Source organism: Theropithecus gelada, chromosome 4 (genome assembly GCF_003255815.1).
Source record: "Theropithecus gelada isolate Dixy chromosome 4, Tgel_1.0, whole genome shotgun sequence".
NCBI lineage: Eukaryota > Metazoa > Chordata > Mammalia > Primates > Cercopithecidae > Theropithecus > Theropithecus gelada.
In genome coordinates this window covers 158,659,061-158,679,806 of record NC_037671.1, presented here as the reverse complement: position 1 = coordinate 158,679,806, position 20,746 = coordinate 158,659,061, and the positions used below count along the sequence as shown (strand labels likewise).

General features: G+C 41.5%; 1 protein-coding gene across 2 annotated transcripts in view; it reads right to left on the bottom strand.

The window, feature by feature from the left end:
• The window catches only part of TBPL1 (TATA-box binding protein like 1), a 35,720-nt gene extending 20,147 nt beyond the window's left edge, over positions 1 to 15,573 (bottom strand). Inside the window, exons 1-3 of one of the 2 annotated variants that reach the window (XM_025383199.1) lie at positions 14,868 to 15,316; positions 14,170 to 14,410; positions 13,279 to 13,281 (exon numbers count right to left, since the gene is read on the bottom strand). The gene's annotated coding sequence lies outside the window, so the exon portion shown is untranslated. Of the gene's footprint in view, positions 1 to 13,278; positions 13,282 to 14,169; positions 14,411 to 14,867 lie in introns of both variants that reach the window. The other variant, XM_025383198.1, reaches the window with a different exon arrangement.
• Positions 15,574 to 20,746: the final 5,173 nt, after the last annotated feature.

The window sequence follows — 20,746 nt, the reverse complement described above, 5'->3', positions numbered from 1 at the left end:
TGGGTTTATATAAGGATACTCTATGATGTTCATGTGATGACAAAAAACTCACTTCCCAGAACACATCCTTGTCATTAAGTGATGCATGACTATATTACTAACCATTTGTATTTCTTTGTTAGCTGCCTCCTATCTTCCGTTCATTTTCCTTCTAAGATTTCTTGTTGATTTATGGAAGCTCTAATATGTAAAGAATATTCACCTTTTGCCTGCTTAATCTAATTCATTCTGCTGAAAATGATTTATGCCCACTTCTACATGTGATCCACTCCCACTTGTTCTACAGCTCAGCATCACCTTCATTCAATCAATTCTATAACAATGAACTGGAAATCTAAGCATTAAGACCCATACTAGGAGATAGGGACCTGGCAGTGAACAGACTTGGTTCAGGAAACAGCAGATGTTCTCAGCTGAGTTAGAAGTCTGAACTGCTCAGGCCTGAAGAAAGAATCAGCATGGCTACGGTGGGAAAAGTGAAAAGGAAAGTGGCATAAGACTAGGTAGAGATGCAGGGAGGGGTCAAATCATGCCTTCTATGCCATGTTCAGAATTTTCATGTTTATCTCAAAAGTAATGGTTAGCTAAAAGAGAAGCAAGACTGACATCACATATTTGCATTATAAAAATCTATCACTACCACTCTGCAATGGGAGGATGGACTGAAAGAGAAGAATGGGTAAGGGGGTCTAGCACAGCAGTCCAGGCAAGATGACAACAGGAACACAGTGGTAGTACTGTTTGAAAATGCAAAGTAGCAGACAGAAGAGAGATAGTTTTAGGAGATAGAGTGAACAGAATTTTGTGATTGATATGGAGATGGAAAAAAGGGAGATGGAGAATGACTGCAGGTTTGTGGCCTGTTTACTAAGATAGTAAACACTGGAGAAAGGGCAGGCTTGCAGAGCAGATGAGAAAAGTAGGAGGGGTTAACAATTCTGTTTTGGACATTTTGAACTGAAGGAACTTGTGAGACATCCAAGAGGAGATACGGAGCAGTTAATCAGCTAAAAGTCCATTGCTCAGGACAGGTCTAGGTTAAGACTGGAAATGAAAATTTGGAAATCCTAGTACAAAAGGTAATTAACACCATCATGGGTGAAATTTAAAAATCAAAGGAACTCAGAAATCTGATCCTCAATATTAACCTAGAGTGTCCCTATTCTAAGTCCCATTTGGTCAATGGTAATGTTACTATACATACTTCTATCACAGCAGTTTTCCACACTACAAACTACGGTGAAATCTTTCCTATTTGTAGTCTCCTTGGTAGACAATAAGCTCCTCAGATGCATAATCAGATCTTATTTCTCTGTACCCCAGCCTAGGCACAGTTCCCAATGCACCATACACATTCAGTAAAATGTCTGCGGAGTTTAACTGTAAGCTTGAGGTTATTAAAAAGCAATGTTTACTCACACACCCACACGACACACACACACACACACAGGCACACACACACTCTCTGTATTCTCTTTCTGTCTCCCTCTCAAGTTGAAGAGCTCAGCAGAATGCCTGGGTTAAATCTAGACTCTACCACTTATTAGTCATATGACTGTGGGTAAGTTAACACCTTTGTGCCTCAATATCCTCCTCTGTAAAATAATGCAGATAAACAGAACCGATCACAGTGTTGTGAAAATTAAATTTCATATAAAGTGCTTGGCACAGTACTTGCACACGATAAGCATTCAAATGTAGCTGTTTTTATTGTTACTATTATTATATCTCCTTTCTTCATCTTCTATGGACGGAGAAACGTTCACAAATGGAAAGGATTTCTAGCTACTGACTGTAGTCCTCAAGCTTTGCAACACAAAAACAAATCATATTCCTTCAAGTTTAAAAGCAAGTGGTAAAAATAGAGAATACAACTTTGATGTATCTGTTAAGTGAAATGAGTACTGAAAAAAGCACTAAATTTAGCAATGAATTAAAAAAAAAAAACCACAAAACTCCAACAATAACAAAACCATCAAATCAAAGCAAATAGCTGTTGATCATGGCATTCTTTTTTGGTGGTGCTCAGGGGAGTGGGAACAGGGAAGGTGGTGAAGGAAACAGGAAAAGATTGACCAAATCTACTATATGTTATGAAATAGATATTACACTAAATTAAACTTCATTAGGTGCCTGCAAAAAAGCAGGAAAATTAGAAGCATAATGGATTTGGATATTAAACTGTGATACAAGTTTATGCTGTTCACTTCATTTAAATTGTAAGGTATTTGCTTTCTTGAGCAGGTCTTATATGTGTCCCTACTTCCCATATTACGGACTATAATTTCAAAAGCTAAAAAGTTTCATCTCTTTACAGAGAAGCTTGATATTTGTCCTAAGCTACCTATAAGTGACTATAAATCTGTAAGACTAATGTAGCCATTAAATTAATGCTAACGAAACTGCCTAATTTTTAAAAGATTATTTTAATTTGCAAATGTAAATGTTAATTCACTATGGTAGCTAAACGACTGAATAAATCTTCTCATAAGTTGGCGTCAGAATTGGCAGGCATCAAGATCAAGCTTCTCTATATTCTGATTTATTTTAAGGGTGTGAATGCAGCGCTCAAACTTGAAGCACTGATAACTCATCAAGAATTTAATCAAGAGAAAGTACTGCATGGGGAAAATACACAAGTGAAACTTCCTCTTTTGATAGTTTCAACTGTTTTTACAGGGTTACTCCTCATATAAAATGCTCTAGCATAGACAACCGGTTTAAGGTCTATGTCGTACACAAATGCCATTTTAAGAAAAGGAAGGTCAGATTATGAAATTAGCTGCTTGGGAAAATAAAACAGAGTTCAGCCGGGTGCGGTGGCTCACGTCTATAATCCCAGCACTTTGGGAGGCCAAGGCGAGCGGATCACAAGGTCAGGAGATCGAGACCATCCTGGCTAACATGGTGAAACTCCGTCTCTACTAAAAATACAAAAAATTAGCCAGGAGTGGTGGCGGGCGCCTGCAGTCCCAGCTACTTGGGAGGCTGAGGCGGGAGAATGGCGTGAACCCAGGAGACGGAGCTTGCAGTGAGCCGAAATGGTGCCACTGCACTCCAGCCTGGGTGACAGAGTGAGACTCTGTCTCAAAAAAAAAAAAACAAAAAAACAACAAAAAAAACAGAGTTCAAACATTTCTGGTTTAAAAAACAGTACAAAATATACTTAAACAAAACAAATATGATTACATAATGAACACTCTTTCCACATGTAAGAACCATTAGGAATTTGTTATTTTACAAATAACAACTTGTCAAGTACAAATAACAGAACTTGTCAGATCTGAGTAACTGCTTGAAGGGTACGTCACTCAAAAAAGATAAACACAGAGAACTTGGCTAGAGATCAGAAGAAAGCTATACATTTTTAAAACCTGAAATTATGGTCTGTGAGGAAGTTAAGAACACTAGCACAACAGGAGGGTGAGAAATTTAATGATAATATACAAGTAAAAGAATGGGTTCTTACACAGAACACACAAGAGTGATAAGGAAGTTTTCTGATCGGAACATTGGTTCTTTTTTTTTTTTTTGAGACAGAGTCTCGCTCTGTCGCCCAGGCTGGAGTACAGTGGCGCTATCTTGGCTCAGTGCAACCTCCGCCTCCCGGGTTCACGCCATTCTCCTGCCTCAGCCTCCCGAGTAGTTGGGACTATAGGTGCCCGCCACCATGCCTGGCTAATTTTTTTTTTTTTTGGTATTTTTAGTAGAGACGGGTTTCACCATGTTAGCCAGGATGGTCTCGATCTCCTGACCTTGTGATCCACCCGCCTTAGCCTCCCCAAACGCTGGGATTACAGGCGTGAACCACCACACCCCGCCAGTTCTTAACTATTAAGAAAAAGACAAGGCCAGGCCTGGTGGACTCATGCCTGTAATCCCAGCACTTTAGGAAGCCAAGGTGGGCAGGTTGCTTGAGCCCAGGAGTTAGAGACCAGACTGAGCAACACGGGGAGACTCTGTCTCGGCAAAAAAAACACAAAAATTAGCCAGATGCGGTGGTGTGTGCCTATAGGCCCAGCTACTCAGGAGGCTGAGGCAAGAGTGATTAAGCCTGGGAGGTCAAGGCTGCAGTGAGTTATGATCACACCACTGCACTCCAGTCTGGGCTACAGAGTGAGACTATGCCTTACACAAGTAAATAAAAAGACAAAAAGACAAAACAACAGAAACAAGATAATAACCATGAAGATGCTCAAACCTCACAGATACAGATTTAACTGACCTTGACAGGGCCCTAATTTTGAAAACATTTCCAAGATGTTTCTAATGGGTAGTCGGTTGAGAACTACTGGGTTGAAACACCATCATAGGCAAATAAAATAATAGAATTTCCCTTTCTGTAAGTCCTTAAAAAGGGCTCTATTCTTCTATCAGTACTGTTTATCAGAGAACATTAAGACTTCTACACTCTGTTTACCATCCTTTGTTTCCCAAACTCCATTTCATGCTCTAAACCGGCATAATCTGTCTTCTGCCTCTACACAGTACAAAATGTTACAAATGAATGGCTCATTGCTGAATTCAATGGCACACTTGAAACTCCCTCCTACTCTAGAGCATAAAGCACTGGGAACCTCTGATTCTTCAACTGCTCCCTTGCCATGTCCTATCACTGGCTTCTGAGGAAGCTTTACTGAATTCTCTCCCCATCTCAAATACTTCTCTGTCTGTTCCTCAAGTCAGAAGTTCTTAACTGAAATCCATGCCAGACCCTGAAAAGCTCAAAAATAGGTTCCAGAGGTTAGGAACCCCCTGAAATTGCATGCACACTAATCTATGTGTACCTGAGCAGGCCATTGTTTTTTTCATATTACCAATGGGTTTAAGATTGCTAAAGGTTATAAACCACTGCCTGAAATCCTTTTCCTCTTTAAACTTTCCAGGCCTCAGTTGCTATCTATGAGCTTGTGGCTGGCTCCTACATCAATCCTGACCTACCACATATCTGAATCCATATTCCCAATCATCTATTAGGCATATCTATTAAAATCAACACATCCAAACAAAACTCATTAAGCACCTCAAAAAATCTTGCTCTATCTCCTTGTAATTTTGTGAATGGAGTGAGCCACAATTAACACTCGCTCACCTGAACCAGAAATTTCAGAATCATCCTTCATCTCTCATTCTTCTCCTCTGCTCAGTTAACTTTTAATCTAGCTTCTCTTCTGCACCCAAAGCAACAATGTTTTACTTTAGGCCAGCTCAGGTGTCATTATGGCTGCAGGCTTTTAATGGAACTCTCTGCTTGCATTCTCCATGCTCTAATCCATCTACCAAATAGCTACCAGGATTATCTTCCTAATTGTCTCCCTATCTGAAGAAGCATCTCTTGGCTCTCTTAGAATGAAAAACAGAATCTCATCTGCTTGCCTTGGAATGCAGTGGACTTCTCACCCCCGATCTTCCTTATATAACCTACCTTCCAATTCCAACACACCTTAACATTCTCAGCTTTACACAATTCCTCTTTCAGTAACAGACCGTTTCCTGGTTTTATAGCTGCCTAAATTGTCCTTTAGGCACTCCTTCAACTAGGAAACTTTTACGCATAATTGCACATTTCGTATGCAACTCACGTGAACCAAGCTCTGCGGGTAGACAATGGGAATACAGCTCAGAACAAAATGGTGAGGCAAGGAACTCTCATGGCAGTTGTATTCCAGTGGAAGAAAAAGACAACAAATAGGTTGACAAAATAATCAAGAGAATGTAATCTATGTTATAAAGGAAACGAGATAACGAAAGAGAACACTTCAGGAGGAATGATCCAGGAAAGGTCTTTCAACTTTCTTAAGAGATAAGAAATAATTCTTGGCTGAGTGCGGTGGCTCACACCTGTAATCCCAGCACTTTGGGAGGCCAAGGCGCACGCAACACGAGGTCAGGAATTCAAGACCAGCCCGACCAACATGGTGAAACCCATCTCCCCTAAACACAAAAATTAGCCGGGCATGGTGGTGTGCTCCTGTAATCCCAGCTACCCTCCTGGGGCTTGAACTCGGGAGGCGGAGGTTGCAGTGAGCAGAGATCGCACCACAGCATTCTAGCATGGGTGACACAGTGCGACTCCGTCTCAAAAAATAAATAAATAAATAAAGAATCTTAAAATGAGATCTTAAAGGATAAGAAGGATAAGAAGTAGCCAGCCATATGAAACACTGGGAGAAGAGCAACCCTGCAGAGGCCACAGTAAATGAATGGTATTGTTGGTGTTGTAAGTGTTTACTGAACTTGCAGACACCAAGTTCCTTGAAGATAACTGTTTAATTTAAATACGTGTCTTTAGAACTTGGCTCAATTGCTGGCATTTGGTCTTAAACTCAATAAAAACTTGATGAATTAAATGCATACCTTAAGAACAACTGAGAAAATGGTTTGTGGGGTTGGGGGCAGGTATGTGTCTTTCACTACAGCAATAAGAATCTGAGTAGCCTCAACCAACTCAAGTTCTCCAACAGTATCCTATTCTTACCTTATTTCACTTTCTGGTACGTTATACTTAGTGCTCCCACACTTAACAAGTTACTAATCATTTTAGGCCAGACCCCCAAATCCTGAAGAGCAACTGTGTTCCAGGAGCTTTTACAAATACAAAAATATATTTCAGATGTAAGAAGAGAATTATTTTAATTGAAACACACCTACTGACCTTCAGCATTTTTTATATTCCCTTTTCTCATCCTCTGAAAGTTACTATCTCCTTTACTTCATCCCCAAGGATTCTAACTCACCCGTGTTCTATAGCCTATAGGTAATTCCACTACAGCTGGTCATCAGAGAATGGCCACCCTGTCAGTCACTTCCAAGATATCAACCATTCAGTTAAACAAGGTGTGATGATAAAGCCATTTTTCCTCTATTCCCAAAGAGAGAGTAAAAGTATATAACCAAGACAAACAAATTCGGAATATGGTTTCAGGCATTTGAAACTCTTCTAATTTTAAGAGGCCAAAACCAAAGGCCTAGAAAGAGTAAATCAAGAGGCACATATTCTAAATGTACAGACAAATTAAATAATTATCCGAGTTGTTTTATACTGCACACTGAAGTGGAAGTTTCAAGATTACTGGTCACAGCCAAGGAGTAGTGCTGAATTTCTTAAAATTTAAAAAAAAAAAAAAAACAAAACAAAAAACATGGCTGTCAGCCAAAGGCTTTCTCTGCTATCCTGGGACCTACAGATTCCATTAGCAATATAGCTTTTAATCTGTTGAGCCACTCAGCATCCCTTACTGAAGGCCTCCCCCTACCACCTCCCTACAAAAGAAGAGTAAAGAACAGAGTACCTGTAAGATTAGCACGCTAATTTCTGTTGAGGAAGGTCTAATGAATTAGTCATTGTGCCTTCAATATGGTTGGTTGTGATCCCTGCAACCACCCTAATCTGTAACTAGCAAAGATCCTGGAATGTGGTCAACCCACAAGCAATTAAAGTATGCTCATTACAACTTTCCTAGGTTGTACATGCACACAAGTCACTGGAAATGCCCAAGGAACACACTGCAGCCATAAGTAGGTGAGAGGAAAAACACTTGCGGCTCACCAGAAGTATCTGACAAATTAAAAAGGATGAGGTGGTTCTTGTTCTACAAAAGCTTCAAGTTCATTAACTGAGTTTCAAACAGTAACAGGCTCTATAAATGCTGTCCACAGTCATAAATCTCCATCTTCCTATTTGCACTTTTGGGTTACACATTGACTTTATTATGTTCATATCTGAAAGACAGCAACATCTGTCCCTGAAAAAGAGTGTGACAGAAAGAACACTAGGTGGTCGGGTGCAGTGGCTCACGCCTGTAATTCCAACACTGGGAGGCTGAGGCGGAGGGACCACCTGAGGTCAGAAGTTCAAGACCAGCCTGGTCAATGTGGTAAAACCCCATCTCTACAAAAAATACAAAAAAAAAAAAAAAAAAAAAATTGGCCAGGTGTGGTGGTGTGTGCCTGTAATCCCAGCTACTCAGGAGGCTGAGGCAGGAGAATCGCTTGAACCCAGAAGATGGAGGTTGCAGTGAGCCGAGATCGCGCCACTGCACTCCAGCCTGGGCAACAGAGCAAGACTCCATCTCCAAAACAGACAAAACAACAACAACAACAACCAAAAAAAAAAAGAAAAGAAAAGAAAGAACATTAGAGAAACATTAACAATGTGTTAGACAGACTTTTGTCTCAAAACAGGCAAGGTTTTATTGTGGACTATAGTTCTGATAACCTTGGCAACTTGTTTTCCTAAAAATTTCCTAACACAGGCCAGACATGGTGGCTTGTGCCCATTGGCCATAATCCCAGTACTCTGGGAGGCCCAAGACAGGCAGATCACTGAGGCCAGAAGTTCAAGGCCAGCCTCGTCAACATGGGGAAACCCCACCTCTACTAAAAATATAAAAATTAGCGAGGCGTAGTGGTACATGCCTGTAATCCCAGCTACTTGGGTGGCTGAGGCACAAGAATCACTTGGACCTGGGAAGTGGAAGTTGCAATGAGCTGAGACACCACCACTGCACTCCAGTCTGGGTGACACAGTGAGAGTCTGTCTCAAACGAAAAAAAATTTCCCAGCACAGTCCTCAGGGTATCTAAAACTAAAGGAAATATATATCTCTATCTATTTGGTGCAACACTCATGATCATTTCCTCTCTTAAACAGGAAAACAAAAGTCACACCTCTAAATACAAGCATATTTGCCAATCTCCTTAGTGTGTGGAAGCTTAGAAAAACCAGCTGAAACAGATAAAACCAGCACAACATGGAAGAAGGAAATATAACACTTTACCCTGTACATTTAAAGCAAAATATGCTTTTAATAATAAATTTTATATAAACCTCTATAGTATATATTTTCTAAAAATAGATTTCAACTAAAAATCAAGACCTGGATATTAGCCAGAATAGGAAAGATCAGTCTGCAATTCACTTTGTTTAGGCAGAAACATTTATTTTTAGTCAGCAGTTTCCAATGTCCACACAACTAAACTAAAACATTTGGTCTTCACTTTTTAAAGTTAGCTATTTCAGCAGCAGCCCAAACAAAACTGTAATTATCAAATTATTTTCCTGATTAGGTAGCTTCAGTATTTGTTTTTAGCCTTACCATAAACAAATAATTTTGCAATCCTACGAAGTCATTCTTGAGCCACTTGAATTACTGGAGCAGAGCAGCAATTTTAGCTACTACTAAAATTACAAAAAAAACTACTATTAGAACATTTATAGTGGCACAGAAAGCTCACAATACATGGCTTTACACTGATATAAGTTTCAAATTTACCATCAACTAAGATTATACAAGTAAAAAATGGTGCCTTCTAAAGAAAGCCTAATTCTGTTAAATGAAACCATTGGGGTCTATTCCTTTTATTCAGAAGTATCATACAGCTAAACAAGTCAAGTCCACAGGGAAACAGTATTTCAATAGCTGCAACACAGTGCCAGCCCAGGCTTTGTTGGCCTTCCTTTTCCAAGAAACAGAGATGTCTCTCTTTACTTAGTCCATCTGCCATCGGTGATAACCAGATGCCTGTGTGACAATTCAAAACTTAAAAAAAGTACTTCCCCCTCCTAAAGCCTAACAGCAGAGATGAGTCCAATAGTCAGTGATCAGAAATAAAAAGAATTTCAATGCTCTAGTAGAAAGCCTCTCAACCAAAGAAACAAAGCATCCAAGTGGTCCTACAGTTCACCTTTAATATACTATCCAGTGCCACCGCTACTAGCACCTGCTAACACTTTTTTAAGCTTTTAACTAAAGTTCTAAGTGCTTTATGCTTAATTCTCACAGCAACCCTGTAAGGTAGTAGTAGTATTAACCCCCTAGTACAGAAGAGGAAACTGGGCCTCCGGGCAGTGAGAAAGCTATTTAATATTTAAGGCCATGCCATTAATTAAAAGCACAGCCATGATGCTGAACACAGGCAGCCTGCACCCAGAGTCCGTACTCTTTAAGTGTTGTACCAACCCCAATCTCAAGGAAAAGTAAGTGATTCTCATCAAAACTCGTCTCACAATGAAAATACTTGTAATTTATCAGGAGCGGGAATGTTAACACCTGATTCTTTGGAACCATTTTATTAATAGTAACAAATTTTTTTACTGCTTTTAAGACTTAAGTCCTATCTAGTGAGTTAAAAAAACCAAAACATACCGTGGGCCAATGTCTACACACAGATGTCTATCTTGTGCTAAGCACAATTCAATGCTGAAGTCATCCACATATGTCCTAAGAAAACTCTGTCCTTAAAACCAGTTCAAAAATCTGGTTTTCAGTATTTTTTTTATTAATGGATGGTAAAAGTAACCAACAGCCAATCTTCTGTGCTGTACTTTTTGGTGAAATTTTAAACAGTTTCATTATTGACTCCCACATACAGGCACATCTGAACTGCCCCAGAAATCACCCTATTGAATTTTTTTTTTTTTTTAACATTTAATGGGATCCATAGCAGCATGCTTCAACCCACAAAACCAGCCATTTAAACCAAATTCTCAACTTTATCCCCCTTTAGTCACAGATGAGTAGAATTTCTGATGTGACCTGATTCCTTTCCACTAAAGACATACTTCCGGAATCTTGCTTTTTCGCAACTATACAAACATACAAACTCCATCTGTCTTCTACAGAAAAGACTGACTGGTTAATAATACAAAAATCAAATCTGTCTACATAGCCTGGAAAAACCTTAGATATGTATAGTCTCTCATCCTTTTGAAATTTCCCAAAGTGGTAGTCACTTGACAAGAGCAAATATCGTGTCTACTCAAGTGAAGGGAGTCCATCATTACCTTTATTGTTTGAATTGGTTAGAAGAAGGCTCTAATCATACTTGAGAAAATGTCATTGCTTATAATTTGCATGCCCACAGCCAGAATACAAAGTTGAAATTTTAGGCATCAAGAATTAGATTTCAAAAAGGTTCCCTTCATACACTAGCTAAGCTCTTGAAGTGAAATAAACAAACATGTATCTCCTTCTATTAACAACATAATCTTCAAAATACACACACAGGGCAGGAACATACAATATGATGGCAACTCATACTCCTGATCCTCAAGAAACTTCTAATTTAGCAGGTATGATGAAGTCCATTCACCAATAACGACAATACCAGGCAGTATGTAATAATTTAAAATTCATATCTGTGTGTGTCACGTTTTGTTACACACATAGGACATTTCTGTGCTATCTACAAGTGCACAAAAAGCACCTGAAGGGAAATACCTTTTTCATCCAGCTTTGCACACCTGACACGACACCAGGCATACAGAAGGTGCAACAAAATGGATGTAAGTTTCAGGGAGTCTTTATTAGTTTGAATGTCACCATACAGCTAAAATTTGAAAACACCAGAGATTTTAACTCAGAGACAATGTGGAAACATTCTACTATAAATTCTTCTAAAAATCAGTTGCAATGTCTGTATTTTATAGCAATAATTTCATCACATGGTCTATGATGAAACACAAGGAAATCAATCACCTAGGTTATTACTGGTCCCCTTTATCTAAAACCAGTCCTCATGTTCACTCAACTAGATTATACAATATTTTCTGATTTTTAAATAATGTGCCACGTCCACGAGAAGAACTAACTCTCTCCAAATACATTCAGCTATACGTTTCGTAAGTATTTGTTCTACTTCATAGCAAATTCTGCATTCTATATGTGTTCATCCACAAAAATGTTGATGTGACAATTTTCTATGTTAAGAATAACTTGGGGAAATCAGTGTAAGTAGTTCCCTCAAATTTGGCAGAATATAATTTCAGTCAAGATTGATTTTAAGAATAATTTTTTTAGAATAACAATCATGAAAATCTAAGGTTCAATTTAAAACACACAACAGGCTCTGCAATACTTTTTTTAAAAGTGACTGTCTACAATTACAGTATTACCATTTGGACTTCTAACGTCTTTCATTCTGCTAAGTTCAAAAATTTTAATATACCTTATTTTAATATAAGCTCTTGAGTTTCAGCACAGGCTCTTAACCTGTTGTATTCACAACCAACAGTTATTCAGAATGAATATAGAACATCCAACATGACAACTCCAATTTTCCAAATAAAGAGGAGGGGTACAGAAGGAAAATGCAACAGATAAAATCACATTAATGAAACGCATATGCAGGCGAAAGACACGTTGAAAATGCCGTAAGAAACAGAAATGATACAGCATAAAAAATCATTTTTGATTGGGACATGATTAAGAAAAGAGAGTAACTAAACCACCACCAAAGTTGGGAGTATTGGGGCGTAGGAGGGCAGGGAAAGCAGACACTGGATTGCTCATAAAGGTGGAAGCTAGGGCTTGACCCTCACTCAAACAATGAAGAGACAGACAACGGCAAACAAGGTCTAGGTCAAGTGAGTCTGATGGCAGCCCTAAGGTTGAGGGATACTTCGTCAAGTCTCATATGCACAAAGATAATCCCAGGACTCAACATCCGCAGCCTCAAGTATGATTATCTCAGCATATCTTTCACAGAACTGCTACAAAGATTAAGCAACAGTCTTTGATTCATTAATCTATCTTTTTCTTCTTAGAGTCTTAAAATGCAACTTAAGTTTCCCAGTGTTCACACTTTCCATCCTGTCCAATTCTTTACACATGAATGAAATTCCTTTAACAGACACTGGACCTCAATTCCATATTAAAAGCTTAGATGAAAACGCCTGAGTTAAAACTATATTCTGGCTAGCCCTCATTCAGGAATAAGTCAACCCAATCAAGGGCACACAGCAGTAGGTCACTAGTTTCTGATACTGATTTTGAGGGCAGAGGGTATGTAAAGAGGCTGGGGAAAGGATGACACCTTTTTGCTTAAGAGAAATCAGGTTTAACAAAAGGGGCGGGGGACAAACAGAAGCTGTGGTTGACCTAATTGCTCCTATGATTTATCAATTTTATTTTCATCTTTAATCTTCAACTTTACATAAAGAACTTTGTATGTATATGTGGCCTTTTCATTGTGCTACAGGAAAACATCATTTACTCACCTAAATTGATTCTGAAAAGTATAAAACCATTAAGCAGCTTGTGATGTAAGACTAAAGAGATAACATAAACTGGTATTTCACTGGGCATACCAAACTGTGAATAAGTCTTTCAGCCAGATAGTGTTAACAGTCACTTCTCAATTGGAATGAACTGCCATTTTCTCAAAGAGACTGCGAAATTATGCCAGGATGGCTGAACCTTCTTTTATGTCTCCTTTTAAATTTTCCCAGAGAATCCACATTGCTTACACACACACACACACAAACCACCAAGCTTACTCCCTTTTCTTGAGTCACAGTTTTAAGGCACTGTTCTAAACCCTACATACAGAAGCTCATGCACTTACTGCCAGTGTCGCTTTGGAACTGCAGGTGACAGATGCAGTCAGAGAGCTCACAGATGTGGACTGACTGCAGTTTGTGTCTTATTGCAGTGAGCACATTGACAGAGCCTGCAGATACACATCTCGGCAGGAGAGATTTTCTTTTTAAGCCTTCATGCCCTATTAGATTTACTTTTAGGGCTTTTATTGGCTATTTTTATCACTTATCCCGACTCTCATCCCTGCTTAGCCCTACCCACAATTCATCTTCTGTTCTTCAGTTCTAGATCCTTCTCCACCAATCCTAATTTTGGTCAAAAATAATAAAAAAATAAAGCGGGGCTGCCGGCATTGCCAGAACCAGAAACCGACGAAGCCGCTTTTGGGGAACTACTAGAGAAGCCGCTGGAAGTTTTCTGAGAAGCAACGGACCCCTAGCATCTTTGCACGGTCCCTCTTCCCCTGGGTGATGGCTCCAGAGACAGATGAGGAATCTCCCTTCCCTGTCTTTCCCAGTGGTGGCTTAAACGAAAGATAACCCGTCTTTTTTTATCCTACACTAGGTTCGATAACGCTCCCAGGTACGGACGCCCCACCCCCAACCCGTTATCCCTAACAAGATCGCCAAATATCGCCCGGTCCTTTTCAGAACTGAGCCCTCCCTCGGCCACCGGACCGGTTTTCCCCACCTCAGCGGCTGCCCTCCAGTCGCCCGCCCCCAACACATCCCACCCCAAGTCTGGCCCGGGCTCCGCACATGCCCACCCCGCGCCAGACGCCCCGCACCCGGTGCTCAGGCCGCTCAGCCGCCCGCGCTCCCCGAGTCCAGGGTCGCCTAGGGGGTTACCGTGGGAAGAGGGAGCGGTGGCTGAGGACGCGGCGGCAGCGCTGCTGCCGGTTGCGTCGGATGCGAAGGAGAAGCTGGAGGACAAGGATGAGGATGAGACGGGCGCGCTCCCCAGTCTCCATGGAACTCCCGCCCCGGCCCGTTGCTAGGAGCCCCCGAGGCTCGGACTCCGTCTTCCTTGCTTTGTTGTTCCGGGTGCGAGGCGGCCGCCGCTTCCCCGCGACAATAAATAGACGAGACGCTGGGTAGCATAGAGACAGCGCGCGTGGGCTAGAGCGCCGCCGGACAGGGCGCTCCTTGGTGCCTCGCTAGCCATTCATTTCCGGCTCTCACTGCTCCCCTCACTTTCCCCGTCCCCCGCCCCCAACCTTCCTTCCTCCTTCCTGGTCCCCAAATCAGGCCGCTCCTGCCCACCCCGCTGGGCGCGGCGTAGGGTGAGAGGTGGGATGGGGGCGGTGCTAATGGGCATCGGACTAGACTTTTTTATTTAAGAACCGCTTGAAAGGGTTCTGAAAACACCATGAATCCCTTGTATATTTTTAGTTGATATCTAAACATGTGTAGTAATTTCTGGCATACAACCGAATATTTAGGTGGACTTTTTTGTCAAAACCGTAGAACTTTCTCATTAGCTCATTAAATTTATACAAAAGGTTCTCCCCATCCCCCATTATATAATTGGTAAAGCTAGTCCTTACCGACCAGACGAGACTTGTCTTCTGCCTGAAAAAACTCCTTCGCTTTTTCAGTCAAAATGAACCCGTTAATTTATGATGCTGCGATAAATTTCCCTAGTGAGATTCCTCACTAGGCGAACTGGAATCCTGGTCTTAGAGCGACAGGGTATGACAGATGACAGACAGAGGGAAGGAAACGGGGAGAGATGGAGGCACAAGGTGTGGCGAGACGGAGGGATAACGCAGGAGCGTATGCCACTTCTGTCGCCTGTTCCTTCCACATTCCTTACTCTACGTGGGTTTGCGATCGGGACTGTCCCTCGGGAACCGAAAGGCGGCTCCAGGAAGGATGGGAGGTGGGAGAGGGCGGATGCTGGCGAGGACTCAGGCCGCCCGGGGTAGGAGGACGTCTAGGAATGGAGACCCTCCGCGGCTCTGCGCCCAGGTAGCGCTGCAGGGGCCGGCGGACCCCGGGGGCGCACACGGGCCCGTTTGAACCGTCGCGCTGGGGCCCGAGTGCGTCCTCGGGGTCCTTCGGGGGTGGTCTGAGAGGCGCTGTCCGCGGGAGCGAAAATCGCGTAACGGCCCTGAGAGGGCCACGCCACGCCGCGCGGAAGCCCCTGGCTCCCAGCCCCACGCTTCCCACTCTCAGGCCGGCATCGGCCTCTCCACCAGAGCTCGGCTGCAGTCAGAAGCCTCTGGCGTTAGTTGAGGTCAATGGCAGCCCTGATTTAATTATTAAAAGACCATGCCAGCGGGGTTCATGGGTACCTGGCCTCTGATTGGTGGGAATCAGATGAAAAAATGAAAATGCCATTGCCTTTTTAAAAGAGAAGACGTGGGCTGAATTCTTGGGGTTTTGGCAGTAGGCAACCATTTGGGTATTTTGTTATTTACAAGATCTCCAAGGATGCCTCTTGATTTTTTGCTTTCCCCTCTGAGTGTTCAGAAACATATCTGAGCATTTGAAAGCTCTGTAGAATGATGGAGTTTGTTCTCATTTCTGTACTACTTTTTCAAGGTATAGTAATTATAGTTGGGTCAGGTTTAATGAAAAAAGTGAACAAGAGGCTGGGTTAGAAAGTAATGGCTGTGTGGTGGTGGGGAGAGGACTTTTAGGAGGTAACGTCTCAGCCAATTTCTAAAAGGGATGGGAGTGGGAAGGATGTATATAAAGTGTTCCAGGCAGAGGGAACAAGATATGCTGAGTACTTGCTGTGCTGGGGTATTAGTGTGGCTAGGGCATCAGGAAACAGAGCAACGGAAGAATGACAGCCATTGAAATTGGAGGGAAATCAAGGTCTTGAACTTTCAGTGCCTTGTAGACCGTGGAAGGAGTTTGGACTTTCTTCCAAGTGCTAGGGAAAGTGGGGTTTTAGGCTGGAAAGTAACATGATTTACCAAGGAAACGGCAGGGGAAACAGTGTATTCCAGCGGCTACTGCCACTGCTGAAAAGTCAACGTTACAGCAATGGCGACCAGTTCTAAGGTCGTTAGGAGGCATTCTCTTTCAAGGGGACCAGCCAAATACCTAGAAACAGAAATGTCAATTACTTTAGACTCCCTTTTGTCATGAATCAGCCAATAGTTTGCTTCCCTACACTAGTTCCTCATTCCGGAATTGGGTTTGGTTTTGCTGCAAGCACTATTCTCTATTAATTATAGACCTATTATACTATTCGGGTGATGGTTAACACTAAAAGCCCAGATTTCAACCACTACACAATGTATCCATGCATCAAAACTGCACTTGTACTTCTAAATTTATACAAAATAATAATAATAGACCTATCACATTATCCCATACACCATTCTTCTAACCAAAGGCCATCAGCTTCACCACTCTTATAATGTGACCCATTATTCCCATGCCAGCTAGGAGACAATGCATTGTAAAGTTAGAATATGTAGTATATGTTCTTATCCAAAACTATTGATCAGTACAGAAATTGATTACCTAGAAATAGGGAATTGTGATTGCTGACCCTTGTATTAAGGTTTTCTAGAGGGACAGAAGTTATAGGATTTATCTATCTATCCTATTAGGATAGATACATATAGGATATCCTAATAGGATAGATAGATATATCCTGTTATATATGTATATATCTACTACTTAATAATATATATATATGGGAGTTTATTAAGTAGTAGTTAACTCACATGATCACAAGGTCCCACAATAGGCTGTCTGCAAGCTGAGGAGCAAGGAAGCCAGTCTGAGTCCCAAAGCTGAAGAACCTGGAGTTCGATATTCAAGGAAGCATCCAGCATGGGAGAAAGATGTAGGCTGGGAGATGCAGTCTATAAGACAGTCTAGCCTTTTCAAGTTTTTCTGCCTGCTTTTTATATCCTGGCCATACTGGCAGCTGACTAGATGGTGCCCACTCAAATTAAAGGTGAGTCTACCTTTCCCATCCCACTGACTCAAATGTTAATCTCCTTTGGCAACACCCTCACAGACATACCCAGGATCAATACTTTGTATCCTTCAATCTAATCGAGTTGACACTCAGTATTAACCATCACAACCCTAAAATGTAGAATTGGCTTAGTAAAGGAGGTGGGGACAGTGAGGAGTCATCCATCCCAGGCTTGGAAAGTAGCAAGTTTTATTGGTTTTATCGGTGCTACTAAAAATGTGACGTACAGACCAAAGCCAGTCTGCAAGCTCTACTAGTCAACAATGAAATAGATATAGAAATTGAGAGGAGGATTTGGAAACTTTTAATAATTTGACATCACAGGGCTATCTAAGCATGCAGTTTTGTATTTATGAAAATATTTGTCTGCAATGGGTTGATAATTAAAAATCATCCAAAAATTGATTCTTCACCCTAGACACTTTGAAAGACACTGGTGGATTATTTGTTATGCCCAGTAAGGCTCTAACTTTAGGGAAATTGGCAAAAACAAAACAAAACAAACAAACAGGCTCTTGAAATATGTTGGCTACTTTTTGCTTCAGTGCCGTGAGATAAACTAACTCAGCATGGCCTTTCTGAAAGAAACCATCAATAGTGAGATGTAATTTACAAAGCATTGTTGAGGAGCTCTTTCGCTAGAGGTTTAATATCTACTCTGCCAAGTGAAATAACGAAATTTTCTGCTGTCCATAAGTTAATACACTAAGTAGGAATTAGCAATGGATTCATGGATGCTTCATTCCTCAGAATTCTTCCCAAATATCTTCTGCTATGCTTCCTTATCAATAGAAAAAGGTAATTCCTCCCATTATACCAGTTGAGTGGTATACAACTTAAGGGCTGGCATCCAATACGATAACCTAGCTTCATAATCCCAGCCTGTTCTCTTCCTCACCCTTGGAGAGCCTATGACAAAAGCCATTATCCAGGGAGATTTCATGGATCTGCCAGGCTAGTTTTCAAGAGATTAAAACAGGAAGGGCAGGGTCTATATTTGAACTTCAAGTCTTAGTGAGATTTCTGATAACAAGCTAATGGATTTCCCCAAATGGTACTGACTGGCAGCCAAGTGAAGTTCTAAGGTATTGCCAGAAATTCCTCCTCAGCCTGGCAAAAGGTACCTACTGTTGTGCTGTCTTAAAGGCAATGTCCCAGTCTCCATTCCTTGTAGAAAGATGGCTACCTAATGGCCACCAGGATTCCTTTCACTACACCTCTAAGGCAGGATCTTTGAGACAAGGAAAATCTTGACACTTTGCTTGGCTGACAGAGATCTTGATTCTTTGTTGTAGAAGTGAAGTCCTTCTTACTCTTCTTACTTTTGTCCAGCAGGATATGGTATATGCTCGCAACCACTGTATGTTGCTTTTCCTATTTCTGTTTTCTCATTAGTTTTTGTTATCTAGTGCCCCCCAGCCCCCACACCTTTAACATACATTTGTGCTCTGGGGAAAAATTCATTATTCATTATTTAGCCACATCTGGACCTCATCAAGATTGACAGTACTTAAAGATCCTGAATTTGAGGCTGGATTCAATATCGGGATGTGACTGAGTTTTCTCCTCTCACTAGGGAGGGACTGGATATGGAGAAACCAGGGTGTGTGTGTGTGTGTGTGTGTGTGTGTGTGTTCATGCATGCACTGAGCAGTCAAAGGGTGAAGTGTAGGGAACATTTTTGTTTTGTTAGCCCAGAACGCCTCTCTTCTTTTGGGGAAAGTGCTTCTCCCTCTTATTTTGGGAGAACTACTTTTCTTCTCTGCCTATCCCCAGTCTAATGAGAGACCCAATGGGAGCTGCAATAGCCACGGTGATTGACAGAGTAGTTTTTTGACCTAAGCTAGCCAGCTCTATAGTACCTGTGCTGTAATTTATTAATCGCCTCTCAGTTCCAAATTCACTTTTCATTCTTGTTCTGTATAGATGGATCTGACCCCTTAAAATAGTCTTCTACTACTTCTCTCAGCATTCTCTATGTGGTAGGTACGTCTACCTACCACAATGGTAAGTTCTGTCCACAGAGAATGCTAGAGAGGCATTGAAATAGGAAAGGGTTTACTTTCTGGTTCCAGCGTACTTCCCTGGCAGGCTCCTGCAGCGTGGAAGGCCTCTCTAGAATCCATCTTCTGCAGCACAGGTTGCTATCCCAACCCTACTTAGGCACCTGGAAGGGCAGTGGTGAAGGAAACTCCTCCAGGTGGGCATAATTCAAACAATACATTTGTTACCCAGCATGTCTGGAGCAAGAGATGACCAGAATGGGCCTGGCTAATGATTTGTATAGATAGTCTGTGACTTGGAAAGAATGACATTGAAAAATAGGCAACAAGGAAGTGTGGGAAACAGATATCTGCAAGGACTTAACTGAATGTATACAAACTATGAAGTGTATCTGCTACATTAAATGTATCCGTTGCTGAGGAGACTCCTAATAATCAGGTGGACAAAATGGCACACTCTGTGGATATCAGTCAGCATCTATTTGCCCAGCCAGCAGGTGCTTGCTCAGTGGGCTTATGCACAAAGTGGCCATAGTGGTAGGGATGGAGACTATGCATGTGCTCAACAACTTGGAATTCCCCTATCCAAAGTTTACCTTGCCAGCACCACTGCCAACTGGTTAATCTTTCAAGAGCAGAGAACAACACTGAGTACCTGATATGGCACCCTTCCCAGGGGTAATGAATCAGCCATCTGGTGGCAGGTTGATTACATTGGACTTCTTCCATCGTAGAGGGAGCAAAGATTCATCTTAATTGGAATAATCACATATTTTGGAAATGAATTTGCCTTTACTGCTTATAATGCTTCTGCCAAAACTACTATCTGTGAACTCACAAAATGCCCTATCTCCCATCAGTGCATTCTACTCAGCATTGTGTTTGATTAGGGAACTCATTTCACAGCAAAGGAAGTGCAGCAATGGACCATGCCAATAGAATTAACGAGGCTTACCACATATACCATCACCTGGAAGCAGCTGGCATAACTGAATGGTGAAATGGCTTACTGAAGACTCAATTATGATCTTAGCTGGAAGACAATACCCTGGAAAATGAGATTCTGTCTTAAATGATATGTTTTGAGTCAGAGACCATTATATGTTGCTGCCTTTCTCATAGCCGAGATAATTTGAATCTAGTTATGGCAGTAAGAGTAGCTCTTTTTATATTACCACCTACTCTCAGAATTTTTCCTTCCTTACCTGGAAACTCTGTCTTCTGCTGGTTTAGTGACCTCAGCTTCCAAGAGGAGAGTGCTTCCACCAGGAGATGCAACAATGGTTTTGTCATGATAGACTATGAGACTACCACTTGACCATTTCCTTACACCACTGAAGCAAAAGGCAAACACAGGAGGTAATCCATTGGCTGGAGTGATGGATCCTGATAACTAAGTGGAAATTGGCTAGCTTCTAGACAATGGGAGCAAGGAGTACGGTCTAGAACCCAGGGGGTCCTCTAGGGATCCTCT